Consider the following 9,943-nt stretch of genomic DNA (forward strand, 5'->3'; position numbering starts at 1 on the left):
TCCACTAGACCAGCAGGCACCATAAAAAAAAAAAAAAAAAAAAAAAAAAAAAAAAAGACTAGGTACTTATGAAGAAGTCCTATCAAAGTCAAGACAATAAGATTTATTCATATTTTGTTTCAGGATCACAAGAGACATGAGAATCCCTGGACTGATTCTAATGGAGAGGTTGTAAAACCAATTAATTTAAAATCTAAATGTCTCTGTAGCTTCAGGAGCAACTTCTCAGATACTTAATTCGTTTTGTCACTGCTTATCAGCTTGGAGTGAAACAAGGTCTGAGAGACGTCACAGTGAAGGTTGTGCAAAACTGCAGTAGCTTCACGTTTTTCCATTCACTAAGGAACAATAAGTGCTGCCTCACCCTCACAAATAAAAGTTCCACAACTTGACTTACTGTTATGTTTTGTTTTGTATGGAACAAAAATCTGTCATCTCTTGTCTGCCCTCCCCAGTCAACTTTGGTTTGGACATTTTAGAAGTGTTGCCAAGAGAAAGAGTCAATGTAATTTATTGGCCAAAACTCAACAAATCTTAGTAAACTATAATTGCTCAGTTTTCATGAATATATTCCAAGAAAATAAGCAATAAAGAGAGTGGTAAACAAAACCAAAGCAGTGAAGTCTGTCTGAAGAATGATTAACCCTCGCAGTAAAGAAATAATGGTTATGAGTGACAAGAAACTTTACCGGAGATAATTATGTATAAAGTTTGTATTAGTGATTCTAACTTCAGACATAACATTTTTTTTACTATTTGCACTCCATATTTTACTCTTCACTTATCCTCATGCTTTCCAGTACCTTTTAAATACTTAAATAATATCGCTTGCAAAGCCAGCTGAAAAAGTGATTCTTGGATCCAAAGAACGCTGAAGAATTTATAAGCTGTTTTTCCTTCTATCCTTGGAGCTACTGCCAGTAGAAGCCAAATCCAGACATTTGCAACTCAACACCAGGAATGACAAGCTAATCTCATCTGTGTTGTCAGGGCCTGAGCCAATGACCTCAGGCACAGGACATCTGACAGATGCTGAGCCACAATAGCTAATTCTATTTCATTTTATATGAAAGTTGTTTTAGATTATTGTTTTCTTATGTAGTGTTATGCTGAGATACAGCTCAAAAGAAGCAGTGAATATTTTCAGTTCAGACTAAAATTCCAGTCCCTACAAAGGCTCTGGTAGGCATCATAACAGCTCAGAAAAATAGGTGGTAGGCAAGTTTTTAGAGATGCAGAGACTTGTTTTAGATAATCATAATCCTAAAGTTGAGATGATGATGATGTATTCAACAAATGTACTTTACAAATCTCTCCACTCCAAATACCATTACAAAGTATTATACTCTTGGAATTTTGTTCTACTGAGGCTAAGAACTGCATAGGAGCCCTACTTCACGTAATGTATTAGTACCTCACTCTCTGGATAGAAATGGGAAATATAACAACAAAATGAAATATGAATGTCACTGAAAATACCTCCAAATACTTGCAAACCTTGCTGAAGGTTCAAATCAGTTCAATCCAATTGACGAGTCTCGATGAAAAGTGTTCTTATTTTTTCTACCTGAAACACAGAAGGCAAATGGGATCTCAGTAGTGTTATGAAGATGAACATTTGGTTTCTGGCTATTATGTGCTCATGTACATGTGCTCTCAGAGGTACTGCTTCCTAGATGTTGTAAAGCAGAAAGAAAAGCTCAGGTCAATCACTATGGAGGTAAAACAATACTTCCTGCCTGCCATGGTGCTGTCTGGAAGACATTTACACCACAAAATGTGTTTCAGATTTATGAACTGAAATTTTGGACCTCCTCATATTAAAGACATAACTCCTCCTGACTTTAATAAAACCAACATTTTACCCACGGAGAACTGAGAAAGAGCAGGAGGACATGATTGGAGTAACTGCCCAGACTCTTAGCCTACCCAGCAGTTGCCCATCCGACATTGTAAATATGCCTGTGGATCCTTGCTGCTTATTGAAAGAAAGGTGGCAGTGGTCTTCTCTCTAAAGCAAGTTGATTTGTAGCTTGTTTGGAAAACTAGCTATATCAAGAATCATGATTTCAAAAGATGCATCTTGCCTGATTGCATAGCAGAGGAGAATCCTTCCACAGTGACAGCAACATACAAAATATAAAAGGTAATTGCTTGGTAATCCCGTATAGCTGGGGTCTAGCTAGGAAAAGATAGAACCCTAGACTGTGCTCATTTTACACTGAAGAGTGTCTTTAGGAAGAGTATAAATTATGGACTACAGATTATTAGAGATTACACTAGAGATTATTATTTCATGGAAATGACTGCATATATAATGCAGAGCTACACACCATTCTTGTTCAAATATTGTTCAAGCTTTAGAGGCAACACTTTTCATAAAAGGCAATAAAAAGCATGACAGAAGATGAAAAAAGTTCCATTAATATACATATATGTAAAATGTCATACACATAAATGAGCAGCACCTTCCATAGAGTTCTCTATAAAGCATATACTTCATATTTTAGAAATAGGTTACTTACAAGACTTTAATGTAGGATACTGGCATCATATACAACAACATACACAGAAAGACACAAGGGATACTCTTACTCATGTTATGTTGCAGTTATTAAGACAGTAAAAAGAGCAGAGAATTAATGGTAACTGATGAATTGAAATTTCTGAAATACCTTTTTATTTAAACCCACTTATACCAAATAAGTATATATTAAAAAATTATTTTGTCTAATGTAAAGTGATGATTCTTCTCCACCTCTCTAGAACCCCTGAATATTTCAGTAGCCACAATTTAGTTTTGAGTAATGTCAGTGAAAATACCATTTAAATTTGAGAGATATTTTTTTTTGCATAACTTAGGACAAAGCTTTTTGTTTTGCAGCCAAGCAATAAATCCTAACAGCTTATCTCCCTAAGCCATCATCTTGACAGAGGCTTATTTTAATCACCTGAGAATAATTCCTTTAAAATATAAGCTCTTCAAGTTACAGGGTCATGCACAGAAGTTTTTATGGCACTTTTTATAGTACTTTTACATATATAAATGCTTTGCAAATTAGCATTTTGAAACCAATTTCTAAATGTTAAATATTTCATTTTCAATTAACTTTTATGTAAGTTGAATATTTGCTTCAAAGGATACAAACTATCATTTCCTGAGTCAGTATAGCTATTATTGCAAAGCCAACAGTATGCTTTGTTAAAAACTTTACCTGAAATACTGCAAAATGCAAACCGTTTACAGCGCACAATGGGAAGAACTTTTATTATTCAAGAACAATGCTACATATCCTTGAGCACCATCTACTTGAAATAGCTTATTAAATACTTGCGGACTTAAAAGAATTTCTAATTGTAACACAATTCCATTTTTAGAAAAATAAAATTGCAGACTTATACATCAAAAAATTTTGTCAGAATTTTATTTGAATTCTCAGTATAGCCAAGACATACTTGAATTGTATTGTGCACCTGAGCTCTTGAATTTAAGTCACATTGGGGATTTGTGTAAGCAAAAGGCAACCTTGGAAGCAGCCAGGATGAGCATTAAAGCTCCAAAATATGGAGACGTTTATTAATTAGTCACAGTGTTGATTTCTCTGTGTTTTGTTAGCTGCTTAAAAACATCAGAAATACCTCCACAACATCATACCCAGTTAAAGAGTTGGCATGGAATAAGAAGGAATTTTCTCTCCTTATTGTGTTAGTTGCTTGACATATGTCACAAGCAAGTCAACAAAAGCAATTTCAAAGAGAAACATTTGACATGTGGTAAAGAAGATTCTTGCTATGCGATCTCCAAGGGAATAGTATTGTGTGGGTTGACTCATGGTGATATCACTGACTAGTATTATAGCTACTAAAAATACATGATTTTCTGTTAAAGGTGCTACTCTATTTAAAAGTTTCTAAAACAACATGATTAATTGGTTATTTATTTTTTGTGATCTATCCAACTGAACTACAAAAACTAAATGAAACACTTTTCTTATTTTTGTTTATATTTAAGTGAAGCACCATCTTCCCAAGGCAAAATGTTCAAAGAGAAAACAAACAACAAAAAAACAACCAACCAACCGAAAAACAAACAAACAAACAAAAAACAACCATGCCAATTGTCAACAACCACGCTATTGCCAACTGCCAATAGCAGTATTAGGCAAGGATGCATGGCAGCAAGATCAAGTCAAAGAGACTGAAGTTCCACCTGTAATCAAGGCATGACTTGGGATGATAGAGCAACTTGGAGTTACAAATGCTAAAATTACCTGTTTATTCATAGGTCATACTTTGTGCAAAAGCCTGCAGAGTAAACTCTCTCCAATTAGTCTGGCAAAGAACTGCAGTCACTTTCACCAAAGGTACTATTCCTTTTAATGAAAGCGCCAAGTTCAGGACAAAATTCAAGGATGAGCTTGCAAGAAAAACCCAGTAAAAGCAATTAAGAACAACTCAATGTGTCTAACACTGAAAACTCAGCTAAGCAATGTAACTGAATGTAAATACTGAGGATAGAGAACAAAACCATAATTCAGCCCTCTAAAAGAGGTGTTGCTTACAGAATCCCCTCACAGTATGCATCAAATGGAAAAGGTGAACCCAAATCCTTTCCTGAAAAAAGACTTAGAACAAAGTATTTGAAAAGCTACTTTTTGACCAAAACATAAATGTTTTGGGAACATATCATGTACCCAAAAAAGCACCTACAGTGATTTAAATAAGCATATAAAATGACCAAGAGGCATAATTATCCATTGACATTTAGCTGAGATTTGCTAAATTTTACCATTGTACTTCCTTATATAAGTTTTTATAAGGTATAATTACCTTAGATGTATTACACAAGACATCTAGCAGTGAGAGGAGTAGACTTACATTTGTACCTGTTGATCCTATTCCAGCCTTTATTATTTGCCTAAAAGTTTTGAAATACCTTGATCTCTCCTGAGGTTCCCAATTCAGTTACCTTAACATGGGAACTTGTCTAGAGTGTATTTGCATATCCAGCTGAGAAATCACCGACAATATATTATTTCTTCCCACTGGTGAACATCAGTTCCTGTGCTACCTTCAAAGTGAAGGAGTTTACCTTGGAATTCATTATAACCACTGTCAGTTTACGTAGGAGTCTCCAGCAGCAGGAAGCAATTATTATCTCAGTAATTATGTCCTCTCAGCTCAGTTCCTCATCCCTAACTGTATGAGAATTGCTATGGAGAACAAAACTTAAAGATAGCATTTTCATTTGTCAATTCCTTTATAGAAAACAGAACTCAGGAAGGCAGTTTAATGCAATATGTCTATTTCAGTGCAGTATTGTATCTTAGTTACACGAAAATATTCAGAAAAAGACCATTGATTTAAAAAGGAGTGAATGAGAAAGGTTGAAGGGTGATGGATCAACTTCCTCTGAGCTGGGAGACAGGCCACTAGCTCAGAAAAACTTTCAGAGCAGTAATTTTAGCAGAAGCAGTAGGATGTGGAGCAGTACTGAAAAAAAAAAAAAAAAAAAGTTTTAAGAAGGCTTGCTGCATTTATCACAGTCTGTGCTGCCTGACAGTTCTTGTATGATCAAATGATCAGTGTGTGCTAAAAGTCCTTTTCTGGGCTAGGTTGCTGAGGTGTTATGTTTAGCCAGTGGAAAGATGAACTTCTGAAGGTATTCTGCAAGCTAGCCAAAAAAGCCTTCATTACTTATTTTTAGCATTTGCTGTTTTTCATGACACGGACAAAAATATAATTTGTGGATAAACAGCTCTTTATCAGGCATCTGCACTGATGAAAAAAGACATGATCGAGGCAGCAAGAATCTTCCAACTTTAATACCAGCTCTTGTGCTGTTTGATGTTCTTCCTTCACACTAACACACTGTGTATGTTGAATGTCCTCCGTTGCAGGAGGTAAATAGTCACAAAAAAGTCCCTTTTGTTTAATACTAAGCAAGAACTTTAGTATCAGACTCAGAAAAACAATCTTATCCTTAAATTTAGCCCTCTTCTTTCTTTGTTTTTCTGCAGCACTTTCAATTTTTCCAGCTGTAGCCAGAAGCCATCTCCAGGTCTAAATGAGTAAATAAGCAGCTGTCACACATCCATCTGCCATTCACAAGGAACAGGTGTATCCAGAATTGAAACAGAATCGGAATGTCAAGTTTTATCTTCCTCTTTTTGTACATATTTGTTGTAGTAAAAATGCCACACACCACCACTGACTGAGCTTACTGCAGTAATATGTCTTGACCCACCAAGAGGAGCCTTCCATTGTACTGAGCTCTAAAAGTCTACCCATCTAACTTTCTGTTCGCTACATGTGAATCTGAGTTCTAACAACCTTTCTTTGACTGTGATCCTTTGATGCCACAGTATTAACAGGAATCAACAAGTAACGGAAAGCTATTATGATCATTAAAGTATGCAGAGGAAAAGTAGCCAACTTATGCTTATGCATGTGCCAGAAAGCAGAATACACATTTTTTCCAGTTCACAAACACTTGAGAAAGGAATTTTGGTCCTGGCATTGTTGGAAAAAATTAAATGCCTGAAGGACATTTAGTTCCAGCAATGATGAGGGGGAAAGAGGGAGGGGCCAGGGGGGAGCATGGCAAAGTTATTAAAAGATGTAATTGTAAAAGTACATAAAATCAACACATTTTATTAATGTTTTGAAAAAGACACACATTACAGGTAGTTTATTTTCAGCCAAATACCGAAGACATTTTTCAAAACTTGCCCAGGGAAAGCTTATTGAAGTCAACAGGAGTTTTGCTGAGTGAGGTCCGCAGGATTTGTTACTAATAGTCACTGTTTATTACCGAAGCAGTAGCAGAAAAAGCAGTCACTGTGAATCATACAATATAACTATTTCCTTCAGAGGCTGACATTCAGGCAGATAATTCTATTAAGATCTTTGTGGAGTTGGAGGGAGCGGTCTTCAGCAGACATTTGGATAACCAATGAGAAGCAATGAGCACACTAGTTACAGCATAGGTCTTACCTCAAACTAAATAAATCATTCTTTACCTCTTCTTTTTTATAAATGTGAAGGGAGATTAAGGACAGTGGAAGTTTCTGCCAAGATGAAGGCAGAGTGGATTTCTGGAAAGAAACATGTTTTCACCAAAAGAAAAGGGAAAAAATAAACATGGTGGAAAAAGAAGCCAACTCTTTCCACTGAAAGAAACTGAAAATTAATACAGGAAAAAAGAGGTAAAAGTAGGAATAGCGCCTCTGAAGACCTGTTACTTCCTATTGCCTTTTTTTGTTTGACAGAGCACAAATTATCAATTTAACTGCTACTTCCATATTTAAAAGCTATGTTACTTTGCTCTTTTTTTATATATATATATTATTTTTTCATGTGTTTGCTTTCAAATTCTGCTTACTTTCATTTTTCCCTTGCTTTTCCTCCTATGAGAGAGCAGGTATAGATACAAATTTCCAATCGAAGAGATGTTAATGTTCTTCTGTTACTTTGCAGCCTTGTCAATAGTCTGCGGATAAGGAGATTTTAGAAGTAGATGTATTTCAGCAAACAGATAGTTTGCTTTGTCTGATGTCTGGTGTGTTACATCAGGTAGTTTCAAGATGCATTTGAGGAAAGCCCTGAATCTCCCATTTCTTGACAACCTGCCCAGAGGAAAATATGTTTTCTAATATTTGTTGATTTACCTAAGTTGTTCTCTCCTCTGATTCAGTCTTTATATGTATTAACTTCTGTATTTGTGTAGTACCTGATTTACGACTGGGGGCTTCTAGGCTTCACCACAATACTGTGCTGGTAGTCCAGCAATAACATGCCCTGTTCTTTGAGTCTCCTGTGTCCCTTATTTAGGAAAGCATCAAAACTCCAACCCAAATGTGTTAATTTGTAGATGGAGAATATTCCCAGACAATCCTTTGCAAATGCTACTAAAAAATTGAAATAATCTCATATGTAATGAGGATTGCAAAAAATAATTACATATATGAGCTAAAATGGCTCCTACGAACTCCAAAAAATTCACTGATGTCTATTTTCATGGACTTGGCACTTTGAGTTGTTGTTTTTTTGTTTGTTTGGTTGGTTGGTTGGTTGTTGTTTGTTTTTAAATATTCGTAAGAGCACCACACATACGTCTTTCAGTTCCTGGCATGTGATCTCTAAGAGAAATCACATTTTAAATCTTAAACTCAGCAGATGTCTTGGTAAATTTTTCTCATGAAGAAAGTTTCATTGAGTTTCATATGCAGAGTACATCAACCTATTTTCGATCACTTACATCCAAACGATAGATCTGACATATTTCCAGGAGATTTAATCTAGGGAAGTATTTATAGAGCTGACTCAAGTAAAGCAGCAAGACCATTGAAGTTAAAGCCCCTCTGCTCAAGGACCTATTATTTAAATGATATATTAGCAGGGTGCCTGCTCATCAAAGCAAACCCTAGATAAAAGATATCTCAAAATACAGAATATTAAACTTCAGACACTCTTGGCCCACATGGCAGTAGTCAGCTTAGGTTACAGTGTCCTTTGCTGATAAATTAGTGTAATTATTTCAGTGTGTTTTATAAAGGTGCACAGCATGTTCCCTTGGAAGGCCCCCCTCAGGAATATATTGTTCTTGGAATTCTTCCTTTGGAGCTGCAATGCCAGTCCAAGGGAAGCACAGAACAAAGTTCTTGCATTTAGGTAAACACCAGGCACTTGCCTTAACCCAAAGTAATAACGTAGCTACTTCAGATTTCTGGCAACAGTGCTTATTAGGTAGATTTGGCTTTATTGCACCAGTGTGTGAGCATGTATTGAAATACTAAACACCCTGATGGTCCCTTGAACAGAAATGCTTGTGTCCTGGAAAGAATGACTGTTTTCCAATAGAATTAGATTTTGGTGATGGATATGATAGCTGGTTCAGAAAAGCATGTATGGCATGGGACAGACTCTGGCTAAGGCAGCTTCCTGAGAAGAAATTTTCAGAACATTTGCAACCTGTCTACAATTCACTACACCTCTTTATCCATGCTAAGAAAAACAGCATACATTCTAGGTCGTGAATGTGATTTGAGTCCGTACAACACCTTTCTTTTTAATAACTACTTTGCCACAATCAGTGAGAAGAATTTGCAAACCACATGTGGGCCTATTCTTGACCAAATGGAAAGTTTCTGTGGAAATTCATTTCTGTCAGTGAAACTCCCGCCAGGAAATGTTTCTTCAATGCAGGATGTAAATCAGACAGAGTCCTCATGCTACAATATCCAGTTGCTCTGTAGCTACAAAACTCATCCGACACTAAAGTGTTTTGTCCTTGCATCAAATCAGACAAACAAGGACTCGTATTTCCCACTTCCTAGTATTGTCTATTGAGTTGTTGACTCTTGCAGGTAAGCTATGTGTGTCCTTGGAGCAATTACACTCCTTCACTGAATTTTCTTCTCAAAAATAGACATAAACTTGTCTAAATAAAAGAAAAAAAAAATATAAGAGATATCCCAGAAACATTTGGAAAAACTCAGTCACTTCCATTATGTAAAAAAGTTTCCCAGGCAGTTCTTTTTAGAGCACGGTGTTAGACTTCAATAAGACCTAGCTTAAGGCAGGGTAAATAAATATGTTGGTTTGTTCTACCAGCTTCTCCACAGTGCCACCATCAGTTCTTGAATATAAAAAGAATACAAACGTATCTTTGACCTAGAATGGAAGTCTAAATTAGAGGATGCTGTAGCAAAGGATCAAGTAACAGCCTTTCTGAAACTATACCTGGTGCTTCCTGGGTAAGCACAAGGATTGAGGACCGTCCCTCTCCAGATCTGCTCTGAAGAGCAGAGAAGAGGGGAAACATTCTTTCCTGGTCCTTCCCTGACGATAGCTTTCTCATTCTAACATCTTCATTGCAGGTGTAAATTCTGTCATCTGGAAAAATCACCATTGCACAAATGCTGCTAGGCAGAAAAATGTA

Source organism: Cygnus olor, chromosome 5 (assembly GCF_009769625.2).
Source record: "Cygnus olor isolate bCygOlo1 chromosome 5, bCygOlo1.pri.v2, whole genome shotgun sequence".
NCBI lineage: Eukaryota > Metazoa > Chordata > Aves > Anseriformes > Anatidae > Cygnus > Cygnus olor.